General features: G+C 36.6%; 7 non-coding genes across 7 annotated transcripts; 4 read left to right on the top strand and 3 right to left on the bottom strand.

The window, feature by feature from the left end:
* Positions 1-4270: 4270 nt before the first annotated feature.
* TRNAR-UCG (transfer RNA arginine (anticodon UCG)) lies at positions 4271-4343 on the top strand. Its single transcript has one exon. It is a non-coding gene; the product is annotated as a tRNA-Arg (tRNA).
* Positions 4344-6157: 1814 nt separating this feature from the next.
* TRNAR-UCG (transfer RNA arginine (anticodon UCG)) lies at positions 6158-6230 on the bottom strand. The gene has a single exon. It is a non-coding gene; the product is annotated as a tRNA-Arg (tRNA).
* A 2489-nt stretch (positions 6231-8719) lies between these two features.
* Positions 8720-8792, top strand: TRNAR-UCG (transfer RNA arginine (anticodon UCG)). The gene has a single exon. It is a non-coding gene; the product is annotated as a tRNA-Arg (tRNA).
* A 1371-nt stretch (positions 8793-10163) lies between these two features.
* TRNAR-UCG (transfer RNA arginine (anticodon UCG)) lies at positions 10164-10236 on the top strand. The gene has a single exon. It is a non-coding gene; the product is annotated as a tRNA-Arg (tRNA).
* A 4062-nt stretch (positions 10237-14298) lies between these two features.
* TRNAR-UCG (transfer RNA arginine (anticodon UCG)) lies at positions 14299-14371 on the top strand. Its single transcript has one exon. It is a non-coding gene; the product is annotated as a tRNA-Arg (tRNA).
* Positions 14372-17097: 2726 nt separating this feature from the next.
* Positions 17098-17170, bottom strand: TRNAR-UCG (transfer RNA arginine (anticodon UCG)). The gene has a single exon. It is a non-coding gene; the product is annotated as a tRNA-Arg (tRNA).
* A 1163-nt stretch (positions 17171-18333) lies between these two features.
* TRNAR-UCG (transfer RNA arginine (anticodon UCG)) lies at positions 18334-18406 on the bottom strand. The gene has a single exon. It is a non-coding gene; the product is annotated as a tRNA-Arg (tRNA).
* Between the last annotated feature and the right edge of the window lie 1594 nt (positions 18407-20000).

Below are 20000 nucleotides of genomic sequence, written 5' to 3'. Positions count from 1 at the left end.
TCTCGACCCGGGCGGGAGTGGCCAGCCTCTGTGTGGCCTCACTCGAGCTTCATCCTGCTTCAGCGGTGATGGTTAGCCGAGGGACAGCTCTGGAGCCACGGTCGAGAGGCCGTGGCTCCGAGCATACCGCAGATGGCGCCAAAAACCTGCTAACTTCTCTCCCCTCCCCCTCAGTTAGCCGAGAGGCTCCGTGGACGCAATAGCGGGGCTCCACTCCCCGTGGGAAAATTGTGGCGAGGCGAGCCGCGCTCAAGGCCGTGGGGTATTCCCCGCGCCACGAGTCGCGACCTTGCCTCGCCGCACGATCCCACGGGGTGCGGCCCCGCGGTGAACACGCGAGTCTGCCGATGGCGCTGAGCCCCTCGATCCTTTTCCTCTTTCAACAAACCCACTCCACTATTACCCCAGGTTTACCCCGCAGGCTGGGTGAAGCCCCGGCTCCTTCTTCTCCTCCTGAAATTCTTTTCCTCCTCCTTATCCTTCTCCTATCCCCACTCTTCCTTCCCCCCCTCTTCTTTCCATTTTAGTTAGTTTAGACCCAGTCTCACACCCTCAACGACCTTCTCAGTGACCGCTTCTGACCTGAGTTGCCCTCCCGGCGCCCAGCCGGGGGATCCACCCAGCGTCGTTCTTCGTGTATCGTTATTCTTGTGTATGTGTTGTAACTCTTACCAATAAAGAGTTAAGCCACACCGTGTATCCCTGTACACCATAAAATAAGAGAGACTTAGATTATCTTATAAGTGGTGGCAGGGTGTGAGCTTCAACCTTTCGGCTTGAAGCACGAACCAAGACTCCGAAGAACTAGGACCGCTCGCCTAAAAACATCGCGATGTGAAGAACGAGGATACAAAACCACGTGAGTACATGTATGGGTCAAATCTTTTCTTTTTCCTTTCTTCTTCCCCCATATATGTGTTAAGCAAAACCGTTCCACGATGGTTTTGCTGGTGGAAAGTGCTAAGTGAAAATCTAACAGCATAATGGCAACACTCACTGTCTGTCAATCACGGGACCTGAGACACTTCCTCAGGATGTGTCAGGTCTGGACACAAACACTGAATATCGTTCTTTAAATAATTAATTTTCTCGCATTTAGAGATTTATTTATATTGTTTCAACGACAACAAAATTCAACTCAAGTTCGTGATTTTCTCTCAAGCTGAGAATTTTCTTTTTAATAATTCGCGATCATTTACGAATTCTGTGTATTCCTTCTCTTCTTATACGTATTTCGTTAATTGATTGGTGAATTTCACTCATTGTTGGATTCTTTGGTTCATTTTATTCTTTTACTGATTTCAGTATTCGCACTCACGAACGCGCATATCATTTAATTCTTTGTAGTAAACAGTTAACCCACACCCCCCACCCCGGCTGACCTCACTTCCCTTTCATCCGGTCGTGGAGGGCTGGGACCTGTAATTAGGCCTTCAACGCTATTTCGGTGAGAATTCTTGGGTGCAAAGAATAATAGCTTGATCGCAAATATTTCTAAATTCATTTTAATGAATAAAGCGTAAGAATCTTCCCCTTTCATCGTGCAATAATTCATGGGGTTTCGTAATGAATAATAGATACACGCACCCGACGTTTGAGAGTAGGTAGAAAACCGAAGCATAACTCATTCGTTCGGCATATTGAGTCGGTGTGACCCGTATTAACGTCCGCTTATAAAGGGACTAGGGTTTAAGCTGGAATTAATTCGCTTAGTAAAACACCTTCTCAACTTTCTTTACCGCTGGTATGTCCGGAAAATTCCGACAATCGTGTGATTCGTAGTTGATATCTGCGTGCGCCATTCACAGATTGTAGAGTAAGACTAACGATAAAATTCGAGTCTCATATAGTCACTTCATTCGTTCAGATAACTTGGGCATAAGGGACCCTCTGTCGATGAAAACTAGCTCTCACATGCGTACGCGAGATATTATTTCCTCAGTGTATCAGATTTTGTTGCATCCGTAAGTACGATTAAATAATCGGGGATAGCATAAGGAACATTTCTGAACTGGGATGCTTGCACTGCGGAAGCTTGCAAAAGAAATTTCATGTCACCATTCATTTTGCGTACGTTAAGTCGCATTTCATTTTAATGTTGAATTCTTGGGGTAATTGAAATAATTGTTGTATTGACATAGTAATGATCATAACATTTGCTAAGATGAACGTTAAATTCGTGTTTGTGATCCATCTTCGTGTGAGCTCGCTTTCTCTTCACACTCATAATTACATACACACACTCATTCACGCAATCAGGCACTGTAAAGTCAAATCTTCAATTATATGATTTGTTGTGCATAATTGCAGGTTATCTCTTTTACCCGCAATGTTGCTGTGATGAGTAAACATACACGCAATCATTTCACACACTCTTCCACGCAGTTCAACAGAACACTGTTAAGTCAAATCTACATGTATAGGATTTGTTGTGTCATTGTCCAAGGCTATTCCTTTGCCTTGTTGACGTTGCTGATCGTGATTAGTGGAAATGATGCACACTACATATTTTTCTTATCTGTGAAATGACAATCGGTTCAAGTTATCCTTGCGGATGCCGATGTCATTTCCCTTATCTATTCTCATGTCTATCTGAGATGGTTAGTAGCTCAAGCAAGTTCGTGAGAACTGCTACTCCACTCTCCCTCATTTTATTTTTCTTCCTGAAAAATACAAAAGTAAAAAAAAAAAACGAAAATAAATGAAATAACCACATTAAAAACTGCAAATTAGCATAAAAATATCGGCTAGCAGCACTTGATTAACATCCCTCCCTCTCTGTTGTTTTTCTTTTTCTCTTACTATCTTGGCCCTTACGTGTATAAACTGGTTCATAATGTATATATATGGACGTGTATATCCGACGCGGCATCAAAGGAGATCTAACTGCAGCACGATCGCCTTGCAATGCCGTGAGACGAACATCGCCAGAAGATCGCCGCAGGCCAAAGGACGAGGACTCGCGAAATTACAGGTACTAAGCCGCCCAGATCAAGTGGACGGGCGCCGCCTGTCAGTACTCCCGTAGATCCGGTGAAGAACCAGGAACTCGTCAGAGCAGGCCCCATGATGCTATGAAAAGCCGCCTGCCTGGACGCCCGTAGATCGGTTAAACTCCAGGAGCTCCCCAGCGCAGGAGTAAGACGCCCTCAGACGAAAGGACGCCCCTGCCCAGGACGCCGTAGACCCAGACGCGCAGGCTACGAGGACGTCGGGTACGAGCCGCAGCCGAAAAGGACCTGGACGAATCTGCGAGGACGTGTGGACGATGACGCCGCCGAGTACCGCCTGGATCAGGACTGCGAGGACGACTGGACGAACCGAAGTCAAGGAGGACCTAGGCGAAACCTTCGAGGACGTGTGGACGTCAATAACGGATGGATGCACCAAGGACCAAGATGAAGAGGCCGTCAACGAGGAGATGCACGAGGACAACCGAGAACAGGAACGCGACGAGACGACCAACATATGGGGTACGATGATAGGTCACCCTTAAAGTTATTCAGAGGACGCCACGAGGACGAGGCTCAGGTGGTGGCCGAGCGTATAAAGGGTAATACATGCAATACCTACTTCCCACGTGTGTCCACATCTAGACCACGTGTTGTGGCAGGGGCGCCATGTGCGTGCCCCACGCTCACTGCCCCTCGCTTCACCCACGCCTGTTTGCGCCCCAAGCGCCCCCTCTGGCCGGATAAAAGGGAGGCCAATCTTGACCCAGTCTCACACCCTCAACGACCTTCTCAGTGACCGCTTCTGACCTGAGTTGCCCTCCCGGCGCCCAGCCGGGGGATCCACCCAGCGTCGTTCTTCGTGTATCGTTATTCTTGTGTATGTGTTGTAACTCTTACCAATAAAGAGTTAAGCCACACCGTGTATCCCTGTACACCATAAAATACACACACACACACACACACACACATATATATATATATATACATATATATAATATATATATATATATATATATATATATATATATATATATATGTATGTGTGTGTGTTTAGAAATATATATATACATATAAATCACACACACACATACATACATACATACACACACACACACACACACACACACACACACACACACACACACACACACACACACACACACACACACACACGCACGCACGCACACACACACATATATATCACATGTGATGAATAAATAATGTAAGTAGTAAACGAATAAAAGGAAAATGATCATACATTAAGTACTGCAACAGTGTAAGATTCATTATTAGGGATCTGTTCACTATCACACAGAGACCGTGTGGCCTAACGGATAAGGCGTCGGACTTCGGATCCGAAGATTGCAGGTTCGAGTCCTGTCACGGTCGTATGAAATTTTAATATGCCTGGAATGGAGGAAAAAAGAAAAGATGACAAATGGTCAGAGACAATGGGTAGATTAGTAGGTTCCCAATCTGAGGACCATGACCAACGGGGTGCCACGTCGTACTTTCTAGGAATAATGGAATATGAATATTTTGGCGTCGAATTAAACCTAAAATTTCTCGCCTTTAGCACCTAAATATAATCATCTCTCACATATCAATAAACTGGAATTTCCATAAAGTCCTCTTGTCCTATATCTACTAACACCCTGCCACTATTCACACCTATTATTAACTGAGTCTGAAAGTCACTGAACGGAGCCATAGAGATTATTATATCTTGGTTGGAGGCCACGGAATAGAAAAGGCTGGTAACCACTTCTCTAATATTTAACTTCTTAAATTATTGACCGAGGATATTGGGAGCCACAAAAAAATCACAGAGAGAGTTGAAAGACAAAAGTTTCGCATTACAGGCAGCCGTAGGATCATTCAACTCCTGCACTCAAACAGCTACAATGGCTAAAAGTGGACGATAAATGTAGATTCGACCTGTACGTCTTTGGGTTTAAAATAACAAATAATCAGTTACCTAGCTGGCTCTATAATCTAGTACCTGTTAGTGAGATTAGAGATATACTTACCAGACTAAGTAATAATTTGTTCGTCTCCAGGACCAAGACCGCAACTTGTGTGAAAAAGGAAGTAGTAAGAATCCCAATACTTTCGAATAAGAATCCTCAATAGATTAGAGATAAAGTTTCTCGGTGGTAATTAATAGCCCATAGTGATAATCTCCTTCGACGTTTCTCCTGTTATCTAATGTTAATATCCTAATATTAGTGTTTTCTAGTCATACTTTACGATTTTACCAATTGCATTTTTAGTCTGATAAGCTATACCACTTATCATTTAATAGTATATATATATATATATATATATATATATATATATATATATATATATATATATATATATATATATGAGTGTATTCTTTGCATTTTTTTTTTTTTTTGCCTTATTGTACATATACATTGTAATGTATATATATTCATTTTTATTCTTTCTTCTTTGAGGAAAAATTATATGTAGGTCGGTACTGTGGGTGAGATCAAATTCGGTTTGCCTTCATATTTTTATATTACTTCATGGACCCCCAGAATATACCACATGACCTTAGGTTGCGAACCCCTACTGTAGTGGCTCTAGAGCAGTTGGTTCTAAAAAAAAAATTTGGCTACGCCCCAAAAACCTGTCCAGTTTGACCAAGGCAAACCATATATTTTCATAAACACTTTCATTTGAAATTCAATTTCTGAAATACATGTTCTTGTAAAATTGCGAAATTTGGAAGTCTCAACTCTTTCCTTGTCTGTGGCTCAATATGTTCTCGAGCATTGATTTATGAAGCATTAGATTTAGAATTCATGAGGTAGTAGTGCCGTGGTTTCCAGCCTTTTCTATTCTGTGGCCCCCGACCAATATAGAATAATCTCCATGGCCCCGTTCAGTTATTGTCATCTTGTCAGACTCAGTTAATAAGTTATGAATAGTGTCATGGTGTCAGCAGACATAGGACAAGAGGACTTTTTAAAAATTCCAGTTTATTAGTATGTGAGAGATGGTTATATTTAGGCGTTATAGATGAGATACATTTAATTTGGCGTCAAAATATTCATATTCCTCTATTGCCCCTTGGAAGTACCACGTGGCCCCCGGGGGCCATGGTCCCCAGATTGGGAACCTCTGATCTACTCATTGTCTCTTTAAGCACTTGTTTTTTCCCACTCCCTTCTGGTTTTGGTTAAAATTTCGTACGACCGTGACAAGACTCGAACCTGCAATCTTCGGATCCGAAGTCCGACGCCTTATCCGTTAGGCCACACGGTCTCTGCGTGCTGGTTATATATCTCTAAAAAGCATTCTTAGACTATTGAAATATGTATTATGTTATTTTCCTTTTATTCGTTTACTGCTGACATTACTTATTCATTACATGTGGTGATATATATATATATATATATATATATATATATATATATATATATATATATATATATATATATATATATATATATATATTCTGCATATCCTTTTATTCATTTACTGATATTATTATTCATCACTTAATATCTATCTATATATACTGTATATATACATATCTATACATATATTTGTACATAAATGTATATATAAATATAAATATATGTATATATATGTGTCCCTCTCTCACTCTTTGCCTATTAAGAAAATTGTTTCTTGAATCTTTTTGTATGAGCTAATTGGCATGGGAAAGGATAAGAATTTTTTTTTCATTTGCTTTTAAAGGTCAACAACGGAAAATATGAGACCTCTATTTTGTAGGAAAGTATAGACAAGTTTTTTTTTTTTATTATTTTCTTTTTGCGAGGGAATTATGACGGTTCGACGTCATAATTTTTATACTGTTTCGTGGACCCCCAGAGAATACTACATGTCCCTAGGTTGCGAACCCCTAATCTAGGGCTGTAGTGCGCTGGTCCTAGACTTTTTGGGTTAAGACCAAAAACCGTATCCGGTTTGACTAAAGCGATCTTCATAAGTACATTTGCTTGAAATTTAATTTTTGGAATACATGTGCTTGTAAAATTGTGTTTTACCTCAATTATGTATGTCTGCAGGATTTAATCAGCCTGAAATGTGGACTCAGTAATTCCGTACACAGAATTAATACTTTGATAACATTATTAATAGTTTTTTGGGGAGGAATTGTGCATATATCCTTAGCAACCAAATGGAATGGCTTGGCGACCCAGAGGTTAAAAAAACACTACTTTAGAAAGAGAGGGGAGGGAGTGGGGGAGAATGAAATTGATAAACTGAAAAAGAGGGAGAAAGGGGATAGGAGACAGAGAGGATAGAGGGTGAGCGAGGAGAGAGAGGGAGAGAGAAGTATCATAGGGATAGGGGATAGATAGAGAAAGGGGATCAGAAGGGACAGGAGAGAGAGCGAGAGAATTAGAAAGTCCTCTTTTCCTATATCTACTGAGACCATGACGCCATTCATAACTTATTAACCGAGTCTGAAAAGATGAGAATCACAGAACGGGACCATGGAAATTATTATATATTGGTCGGGGGCCACAGAATAGAAAAGGCTGGGAACCACTGCACTACTGCCTCATAAATCAATGCTCGAGGATATCGGGAGCCACAAACAAGGAAAGAGTTGAAAGACTTCAAAATGTCGCAATTTTACAAGAACTTGTAAATGAACGTGTTTATTAAAATATATGAGTCGCTTTGGTCAAACTGGACAGGCTTTTGGGGTGTAGCCAAGAAAAGGTTTAGAACCAACTGCTCTAGAGCCTATAGAGTAGGGGTTCGCAGCCTAAGGGCATGTGGTATTTTTTGGGGGTCCACGAAGCAATATAGAAATACGAATTCATACCGAATTGTATCTCACCCACAGTGCTTACCTACATCCAGTTTTCCCTAAAAAGAAAGAAAGAAAAAAGAGAAAAACAAAATCGTGTCTATACTTTTCTACAAAATAGATATATTTTTCCGCTGTTGATTTTGAAAAAAAAGCCCCTATCCTTTCCCATGCCAATTAGGGCACAAAAAAAAAAAAAAATAATAATAATAATCAAGAAATAAATAATTTTCTTAATAGGCAGAGAGTAAGAGAGGGACATGAGGAAAACAGATATATTGAGTTGGAAGTGAAAAGGATCGAATCATTGAATTTAACACACACGCACGCATATGTACGTATACATATATACATACACACATATAATATATTTTATATGTATATAAATTTGTGTATATATACGTATATATATGAATTTAAATATATGTATGTGTAATATATATATATATATATATATATATATATATATATATATATATATATATATATATATATATTATGCATATCCTTTTATTAATTTACTGATATTATTCATCACATGATTATATATAAATACACATATACATATATACACATTTACATATATATACATATATACTTATATATAGATATACTATGTGATGAATAATAATATCAGTAAATCAATAAAAGGATATGCAGAATATATATATATATATATATATATATATATATATATGTATATATATATATATAATATATATAATATATACGTACATATGAATATATATATATATATATATATATATATATATATATATATATATATATATGTATATATATATATATATATATATATATATATATATATATATATATATATATATATATATATATATATACACATACATCATCACATGTGATGAATAATGTCAGGAGTAAACGAATAAAAGGAAAATGACAATCCATCAAGTATTTCTTAAAGATTTTTTGATTACCATATAAAGACCGTGTGGCCTAACGGATAAGGCGTCGGACTTCGGATCCGAAGATTGCAGGTTCGAGTCCTGTCACGGTCGTACGAAATTTTAACCAAAACCAGAAGGGAGTGGGAAAAAACAAGTGCTTAAGGAGACAATGAGTAGATCAGAGGTTCCCAATCTGGGGACCATGGCCCCCGGGGGCCACGTGGTACTTCCAAGGGGCAATAGAGGAATATGAATATTTTGACGCCAAATTAAACTGAAATTTATTTCACCTATAGCGCCTAAATATAACAATCTCTCACATGTCAATAAACTGGAATTTCTAAAAAGTCCTCTTGTCCTATATCTACTGAGACCATGACGCTATTCATAACTTATTAACAGTCTGAAAAGATGAGAATCACAGAACGGGGCCATGGAAATTATTATATGTTGGTTCAACAGAAAAGGCTGGGAATCACGGCTCTACTACTTAGCCTCATAAATCAATGCTCGAGGATATCGGGAGCCACAAACAAGGAAAGAGTTGAAAGACCAAAATGTCGCAATTTTACAAGAACTTGTATTTCAGACATTGAATTTCAAATGAACGCGTTTATGAATATATATATGGACAGTTTTTGGGGTGTAGCCAAAAAAGCTTTAGAACCAATTGCTCTAGAGCCTATAGAGTAGGGGTTCGCAACCTAGGGGCATGTTGTATTTTAGGGGGGTCCACGAAGCAATATAAAAATATGAATTCAAACCGAATTTTATCTCACCCACAGTGCTTACCTACATCCAGTTTTCCCGTTGTTGATTTTGAAAAAAAAAAAAAAAAATAAATAAAAGCCCCTATCCTTTCCCATGCCAATTGGGGCACAAAAAAATCAAGAAATAAATAATTTTCTTAATAGGCAGAGAGTGAGAGAGGGACATGAGGAAAACAGATATACTGAGTGGGAAGTGAAAAGCATCGTATCATTGAATTTAACACACACGCACGCATATGTACGTGTAATTTACTGATATTATTCATCACATGATTATATATAAATATATACACATATATACATATATACACATACATATATATACATATATACTTATATATGGATATACTATGTGATGAATAATAATATCAGTAAATTAATAAAAGGATATGCAGAATATATATATATATATATATATATATATATATATATATATATATATATATATATATATATATATATATATATATATGTATATATATTTATATATATATAATATATATATATAATATATATATTATATATATATTTATATATATAAGATATATATATATAATATATATATATATATATATATATATATATATATATATATATATATATTTATATATATACATCATCACATGTGATGAATAATGTCAGGAGTAAACGAATAAAAGGAAAATGACAATCCATCAAGTATTTCTTAAAGATCTTTTGATTACCATATAGTGACCGTGTGGCCTAACGGATAAGGCGTCGGACTTCGGATCCGAAGATTGCAGGTTCGAGTCCTGTCACGGTCGTGCGAAATTTTAATCAGCCTAGAATGGAAGGAAAAAAGAAAAGGTGACACATTCTCAACGAGACAGTTACCAGATCAGGGGTTCCTAATCTAGGGACCATGGCCCTCGGGGAGCCGCGTGGTACTTTGTAGAGGGGAAGGAGTAATATGAATATTTCAACGTCGAATTAAACTGAAATTCATCTCGCTAATAGCGCCTAAATAGAAGCATCTCTCATATCTATAATCTGGAATTTCTAAAAAGTCTTTTCCTATATCTAATGACTCTATTCATGGCTATTACTTAGTCTAAAAAGATGAGTCACTGAGATTATGGAGATTGTTATATATTGGTCGGGGTCCACAGACTAGAGAAGGCTGGGAACCACTGCTCTACTACTTAGCCTCATAAATCAAAGCTCGAGGATATTAGGGGCCACAAACAGGGAAAGAGTTGAAAGACCACAATTTCGCACCACAGGCAGCCGTAGAGGTCTTAAAACGTATGATTATCCAACTCTTACACACAAGCAGCTAGAATGACTAAAAGTGGACGATAAATATGTATTCGACCTGGACGGCATGGTTTAGAATAATAATCATGTTACCTAAATGGCTCTAGAGCCTCAGAGACACATGCACATGCACATAAACACATACACAAACAATCGCACTGGCATGCAAGTACATGCGCGCGCAATTGCACACCAATATCACATTGATGTATTTAAAAGATTTACGCATATTGGTGCCACTGCTACGACGGTCCGGTGCATAGAGCAATGAAGTCCGATCCTTGTCTAGGGTTGAATCCCTGTCAGTTGCAACTCGCCTGCAATCCGACTGCAAGCTGAAACCCGATCTCACGGCGAGAAGACGATTTGAGAGTCAACTGCAGGTGTTCTAGGTGTTCGTTCAGAACTATCTTTTCAACGGTAATTTTCTATATTACGTCCGCATAACCGATATCGCCGATTTTGGTATCGTTGGATTCCTCTCACTCTCCACATTGCCAATATATAGTTTTTATTGCGCGGAAACCCCCCCGTTAGCGACAAACTTGGCCCCGGTAGCAGGGGAGGTCATGGAAGGTGCCAGGGAAAATGCGGGTTTAAATAGCATTAATAATATAACGCACAGTGAAAATAACCATGGTTATCCACATAACTTTCCATTGCAGGGGGCTGCGCCCCCTGCGACCCCCCTGGTGGGGGGGCTGCCGCCCCCAACCCCCGCCAAGGAAATAAAACCTCCACCACGTATTCCCGGCAGGCTAGACGTTACACAATCATCGTCGATGTCAGAGCGGCGGGCGTAATATTACAATTACCTCGTAAAATTCCCGCTGAATCAGCATATTAACCTTGGCATAGTCAGCATTGTATATAGAGACGATTCTAATATAATCAGGATGAACAGGGTGGCCCGCCTTCGTAGGCGGGTGTTGCGCCTTTTTCGATGTTATACCGATGGCTTCAAGGTCAAGTTTCCCGTGCTCTGGAATAACGACATCCTTCCTAACCGAAATAACCGTCGCGTTCAGAAGGCAGTCATAGCCGCCGCGATAGCCGAGTGTGGAGGGTGCTCATATTCGGAGACGGATTTTCTACTTGAAATTGCAACTAGCCAGGAAAAATGCTAGAGATATGCTTCCGCCACGGCCTCCTCCGTCGGGAGAAAGCTGTATCCTCCGGCCTAGGACCTCCTGCCGGACGCACCCTGCCTCCTTAACATTCTGCGGCAAAGGAGCACCCTCCCTACTAATTAGCGGCATTAATTAATAAGGTTAGTACCTTAAAAATCTTAGTTTATTGTAGGTTATCGGCTCCGCATCTAGTTCGTGTGCGATCTATCCTGCCGTGAATACGTAGTGGAGGTTTTGTTTCCTCGGCGGGGGTTGGGGGGCGGCAGCCCCCTCCAGGGGGGGTCGCAAGGGGCATACCCCCTGCAATGGAAAGTCATGTGAATAACCATGATTATTTTCACTGTGAGGTTATATTATTAGGGCAATTTTATATATGTCCGCCGCTCCGACATCGCCCCCGCTATCGGGTTCAAGTTTATCGTTAACGGGGGGGAGGGGGGGGTCCGCGCAATAAAACCTACATATTTGCATTGTATAGAGTGAGAGGAATCCAACGATACCAAAATCGTCGATATCGGTTATGCGGACGTAATATAGAAAATTACCTTTTCAACTCTTAAATTCATTACTTTGACTATATTTATTATTTTTATTATTATGATGATGATAATGATAATAATAATCATTATCATCTCTCCCACTTTCTTTCTCATCCTCCTCTCTCGCACTTGTTTCACCATCCGTCCGCGCAAATGTAGACAAAATGGTTTCCGCGCATGAAAAAACATTAATATTCCCAGCGCAAGAAAAATACTCTACAGTTTGGCCCTGCCTCCCTTCTTTTCCCTCTCCTTTCTCCCTCTATCTATCTCCCCTCTCTCTCTATCCACTATATCCTCTCTATATATATCATCTTTTTCCTCTCTCTTGCACCTCTGTGTCTCTCTCTCACTTTTTTTTCTCCCATCTCTCATTCTCTCCTTCTCTCTACTGTCCCTTCTGATCCCCTCTTTCTATCTACGTATCCCCTATCCCAAAGATACTTCTCTCTCCTCGCTCAACCTCTATCCTCTTTGTCTCCTATTCTCTTTCTCCTTGTTTTTCAGTTTATCACTTTCATTCTCTCCCTTCCCTCTCTATCTCTAAAGCGGTGATTTTTAACCTCTGGGTCGCAAAGTTATTTCCATTTCGTTGCCAAGAATATGTGCACAATTTCTCCCCAATAAACCTATTAAAATATTATCAAAGTATTATTTCTGTGTACGGAATAAATAAGACATCAACATTTCAGGCTGATCAGATTCTAGAGACAGGTAATTCCATTGAGGTAAAACAATCTTACAAGCAGATGTATTTCAAAAACTGTATTTCAAATATAATCACTTATGAAGGTATATGGGTCGCCTTGGTCAAACTGAACAGGGTTTTGGAACTTAAAAAAAAAAAAAAAAAAAAATAGAACCAGTGCTATACAGCTCGAGCCAAGTGGTATTTTCTGGGGGTCCACGAAGCAATATAAAAAATATGACGAACCAAATTATATTTCATCCCCAGTATCTACCTACATATTATTTCTCTCAAAAGGAAAGATCTTTTTTTTATCGTGTCTATACTTTCCTACAAAATAGAGGTCTCATATTTTTTCCATTGTGGATTTGTAAAAGCAAATGAAAAACTTCCTTATCCTTAATTTTATCTCACCCCCAATATAAAAATAGAAAGAATGTAAAGGGAAAATTGGGTCTCATATTTTTCTGTTGTTTATTTTGAAAAGCATATGACAAAAGTCCCTATTCTTTTCCATGCCAATTAGGCCATACAAAAAGATTTAAGAAACAAACCATTTCCTTAATAGGCAGAGAGTATAAGGGACACAAGAGAAATGCATACGTTGAGATGGAAGGAAAAGGATCGAATCATTGAATTTATAACACACATATGTATGTATTTATATACATGTATATATATATACATTTCTATATACATATATATGTATATATGTATATATATACATACGTATATATATATATATATATATATATATATATATATATATATATATATATATATATATATATATATATATATATATATATATATATATATATAAATATATATATATATATATATATATATATATATATATATATATATATATATATATATATATATATATATATGATGTGGCGAATATCAGTAAATGAATAAAAGGATATGCATAATATATATATATATATATATATATATATATATATATATATATATATATATATATATATATATATATTCATTTATATATATTCATTATATGTATTCATATATATATATATATATATATATATATATATATATATATATATATATATATATATATATATATCACCATATGTGATGAACAGATAATTTCAGCTGTAAACGAATAAAAGGAAAATAAGTTAATACATTAAGTATTGCAACAGTCTAATATCTGTTATTGGAGATCTTTCACCCTCACGCAGAGACCGTGTGGCCTAACGGATAAGGCGTCGGACTTCGGATCCGAAGATTGCAGGTTCGAGTCCTGTCACGGTCGTACGAAATTTTAATCAGCCTAAAACGAAGGGAAAAAGAAAAGATAACAAAGGCTCAAAGAGACATTGAGTAGATTAGAGCTTCCCAATCTGGGTACCATGTCCTCCGGAGGCCACGTGATACTTTCCAAGGCGCTATAGAGGAACATGAACATTTTGACGTCGAATTAAACTGAAATTCATCTCACCTTTAGCGCATAAATATAATCATATCTCACATATCTATAAACTGGATTTTTTAAAAAGCCCTTTTGTCTTATATCTACTGACACCATGCACACACACACACACACACACACACACACACACACACACACACACACACACACACACACACACACACACACACACACACACACACACACATATGTATGTATGTAAGTTTTGATATGTATATATATGTACATATATATGAATATATATATAATATATATATATATATATATATATATATATATATATATATATATATATATATATATGTATATATATATATATGTATATATATATATATACATGTATATATATATATATGTATACATATATATTTATATATGTATATATATATATTTATATATGTATATATATATGTATATATAAGTATATATATATATATATATATATATATATATATATATATATATATATATATATATATATATATATATTGCAGAAAATCCTACGATGAACAAATGTGTGTATGTAAATATATATATATACACGCACACATATATATACCTATATATGTATAAATATATATGTGTGTGTGTGTCTGTGTGTGCACACATACACACATATAAATGTGTAAATATATATATATATATATATATATATATATATATATATATATATATATATATATATATATATATAAATATATATATATATATATATATATATATATATATATATATATATATATATATATATATATATATATATAAGTATGTATGTATGTATGTGTGTGTTTTTTTATAAATGATGTTCGAAAATCTAACTGCATGAATTAGCATTCAAGATTCATGTAAGCAATAAGCTGGGGAGGAACATAACAGAGAGGTTCTGAATGTACATACGAAAGTCGAGATATTACGAGGATAATATTCTAGCATATGTATTCCTGGCATCACATTATATATAAGTTGTTATTCACTTGTGATCTTTAATTGAAAAATGTCAAGGGAGCCAATATATAGAAAAAACATTTTATAGAAGTAACTTGTTTATTTATATACATTTTTTTTCTCTCTCTCTTTGATGTGTTACTTGACCTTGACGCCATAATCTCTCCTCGGCTTTTCCCTGTTCAGTTCTTTCAAGAATTCTGAGATTATAATAAAACGGAAAAATGAAGTATAAATTCAGTTCCTTTTGTGGAACTTTAAGAAGGGGTTATTGATCAGTCTTTCTTGCAGCTCGAAGGTCTGAATCTAAATGTTCTGTTATTAGTAATAGTGTTATTATAATTATCATCATTATCATTATCATTATGTGTTTGTGTGTGAGAAAGGGTGCGGGAGAGAGAATGATAATAATAGTCATAATAATAACAATGATAATAATAATCATTATGATAACAATAATGATAATCAATATAATCATAGTAAAGAAATAAAGAGACAACACCTGCAGTTGACCTCTCAAGGCGATATGTCGTCTTCTCGCCGTGAGATCGGGCTTGAGCCAGCGGTCGGGTTGCAGGCGAGTTGCAACTGCCACGTCCGGGGATTGAATCCAGGACCACGAGGCTGGTGCTTCATACACTGGACCGTCGTAGCAGTTGCAACGATATGACGCATAAATCTCCTATCTGAATACATCATTCCGATGTAAGTGTGCTAGCGCGTATGTGTTTGCATACGATCACGATTGTGTGTGCGTGTTTGCGCGTGTGTGCGTGTGTGTGTTTGTGTTGTGTGTATTCTGTGTGTGTGTGTGTGTGTGTGTGTGTGTGTGTGTGTGTGTGTGTGTGTGTGTGTGTACATGTGTGCATGTGCTCGTGTGTTTGTGTATGTGCATGTGCTCGTGTGCTTGTGTATGTGCATGTGCTCCTGTGTTTGTGTGTGTGCGCATGTGCACGTGTATTTGTGTGTATGTGCGCATGTGTACGCGTGTTTGTGTGTGTGTGAGTGTGTTAGTGTATGTGTCTGTGTGTGTGTGTTCTGCATGTATATACATGTACATCGTATTTGCGGTTAGAAATAGCAAAGGTTTTACAGTGCATAAAATGTACAATAAGGCTTGCCTACATAAAATGTACGTTGGAATATATTCATACATATAAAATAATGAGGCTAAACCAATCGCGCATTTCGTAAAATCGAAAAAGAATGACTAGAAAAGCAGTGATTTTCAACTTTTTCTATTCTGTGGTGGCCCCCGACCAATATATAATCTCTATGGCCCCGTTAATTGACTCATCTCTTCAGACTCAGTTAATAATATTATAGAGTAATGGTGTCAGTAATTCTGTCAGAAAGACGTTATGGAAAGATTACAGTTTATTCATATGTGAGAGATAATTATATTTAGGCACTGCTGGTGAGACAAAAATAAGTTTAATTCGACGTCAAAATGTTCATATTGCTCCTTGGCCCCCTAGAAAGTACCACGTGGTCCCTTTGGGGACCATGGCCCCCAGATTGTAACCCCTGATCTAGTAATGGTCTCTTTGAGAATCTGTCATCGTTTCCCTTTTCCGCTAATCTGGACTGATTAAAATTTCGTACGACCGTGACAGGACTCGAACCTGCAATCTTCGGATCCGAAGTCCGACGCCTTATCCGTTAGGCCACACGGTCTCCGTGTGATTTACAGACCATCTCTAATAAGCAATCTCAGACCGTTGGAATGCTTCGCGCATTCGGTTAATTTTTCTTCTATACAGTTATTGCTATTATTCATCATCGCATATATATGTGATATATATATATATATATATATATATATATATATATATATATATATATATATATACATGTGTGTGTGTGTGTGTGTGTGTGTGTGTGTGTGTGTGTGTGTGTGTGTGTGTGTGTGTGTGTGTGTGTGTGTGTGTGTGTGTGTGAGTGAGTGTGTGTGATAAACTCAATGATTTGATTAATTTCCTTCAATCTCAACATATCAATTTCCCTTGTGTCCCTCTCTCACTCTCTGCCTATTAAGAAAATTTTGTTTCTTTGATCTTTTTGCGTGGTCTAATTGGCATGGGAAAAGATAAGGAACTTTTAAAAGACGCGATTTTTCTTTCTTTTTGAGGGATAATTATATGTTGGTAGGTACTAGGGGTGAGGTAAAATTCTGTTATACGTCATAATTTTTATACTGCTTTGTGGAACTCTAGAAAGTACCAAAGGGCCCTAGGTTGCAAACCTAGTTGGTTCTAAACCTTTTTTGGCTACGCCACAAAAGCCGGTCCAGTTTGACCAAGGCGACCCATATACTTTCATGAACACTTTAATTTGAAATTAAATTTCTGAAATACATGTTCTTGTAAAATTGCGAAATTTTGAAGTCTTTTAATTTTGTCCCTGTTTGTGACTCCAAATATCCTCGAACAGTAATTTATGAGGCTAAGTAGTAGTGCAGTGGTTCCCAGCCTTTTTTATTCTGTGGTCCCCGACGAATACATAATAATCTCCATGGCCCAGTTCAGTGACTGTTATTTTTTCAGACTTAGTTAATACTAGTTATGGGTAGTGTCCTGGTGTCTGTAGTTATAGGACAAGAGGGCTTTTTAAAAATTCCAGTTTATAGATATGTGAGATATGATTATATTTAGTCGCTATATGTGAAATAAATTTCAGTTTAATTCAACGTCAAAAATTCCTCTATAGCGCCAAAGAAAGTACCATGTAGCTCACCGGGGCCCATGGTCCCCAGATTAGGAACCTCTAATCTACTCACTGTCTCTAAGCCTTTGTTAACTTTTCTTTTCCCTACATTTTAGGCTGATTAAAACTTCGTACGACCGTGACAGGACTCGAACCTGCAATCTTCGGATCCGAAGTCCGACGCCTTATCCGTTAGGCCACACGGTCTCTGCGTGAATGTCAAAGATCTCTAATAAAGCAATATTAGACTGCTGCAATACTTTATGTATTAATTTATTTTCCTTTTATTCGTTTACTGGTGAAATTATCTGTTCATCACATGTGGTGATATATATATATATATATATATATATATATATATATATATATATATATATGTGTGTGTGTGTGTGTGTGTGTGTGTGTGTGTGTGTGTGTGTGTATATATATTCATATATATATATATATATATATATATATATATATATATATATATATATATATATATATATATATATATATCTGAATATATATATATGAACATATATAAGTGAATATAAATATATGTAAATATATATATATATATATATATATATATATATATATATATATATATATATATATATATATATATATATATATATATATATATATTTATATATATATATATGTATATATATATTCATATATATATAAATATTTATATATATGTATATATATATATATATATATATATATATATATATATATATATATATATATGAATACATATACATACGTGTGTATATATATGGATATATATATACATATATATATAGAAATGTATTTATACATGTATGTAAATATATACATTTGTGTTATAAATTCAATGATTCGATCCTTTTCCTTCCATCTCAACGTATGCACTTCCCTTGTGTCCCTCTCTCACTCTCTACCCATCAACGAAATGGTTTGTTTCTTGAATCTTCTTTTGCGGCCTAATTGACATGGAAAAGAATACGGACTTTTGTCATTTGCTTTTCAAGAATAACAACAATAAAATATGAGACCCAATTTTCCCTTTACATTCTTTCTTTTTTGATACTAGAGGTGAGATAAAATTAAGGATAAGGAACTTTTTCATTTGCTTTTAAAAATCCGCAACGGATTTTTTTTTTTTTTTTTTTTTTGTAGGGAAATATAGACACGATTATTTTAATTCTTTCTTTTTGAGGGAAAATAATATGTAGGTAGATACTGGGGATGAGATAAAATTCTATTCGTCATAATTTATATATTACTTCGTGGACCCCCAGAAAATACCACTTGGCCCTAGGTTGCAAAGCCCCATTCTCGAGCTGTATAGCACTGGTTCTAAACTTAATTGGGATAGGGGATAGATAGATAGAGAGAGGGGATCAGAAGTGACAGTAGAGAGAGCGAGATAATGAGAGATGGGAGAAAAAAAAGTGTGAAAGAGAGGGAAAAGATGATATATATAGAGAGAGAAGATATAGTGGATAGAGAGAGAAAGGGGATAGATAGAGGGAGAAATTAGAGGGAAAGGAAGGGAGGCAAGGCCAGACTGTAGAGTATTTTTCTTGCGCGGGGAATATTACGTTTTTTCATGCGCGGAAACTAACATTTTGTCTACATTTGCGCCAACGGATGATGGAACAAGTGCGCGGAAAGGTCAAAAGAATTTTATGCGTGGAAGATGATTAAGAAAAAAAGAAAAAAAAAAAAAAAAAAAAAAGCGTGCGCGGAAAGTTACCCGAGAACTACATTTACGCGGGAAGAATTTGACCAAATAATTTTTGCGTGATGTCAGTAGATATAGAAA

This window comes from Penaeus vannamei, chromosome 6 (assembly GCF_042767895.1).
Source record: "Penaeus vannamei isolate JL-2024 chromosome 6, ASM4276789v1, whole genome shotgun sequence".
Classification (NCBI taxonomy): domain Eukaryota; kingdom Metazoa; phylum Arthropoda; class Malacostraca; order Decapoda; family Penaeidae; genus Penaeus; species Penaeus vannamei.
Note: the sequence above shows the minus strand (reverse complement) of the source record. Positions and strands in the feature narration are given on the sequence as shown.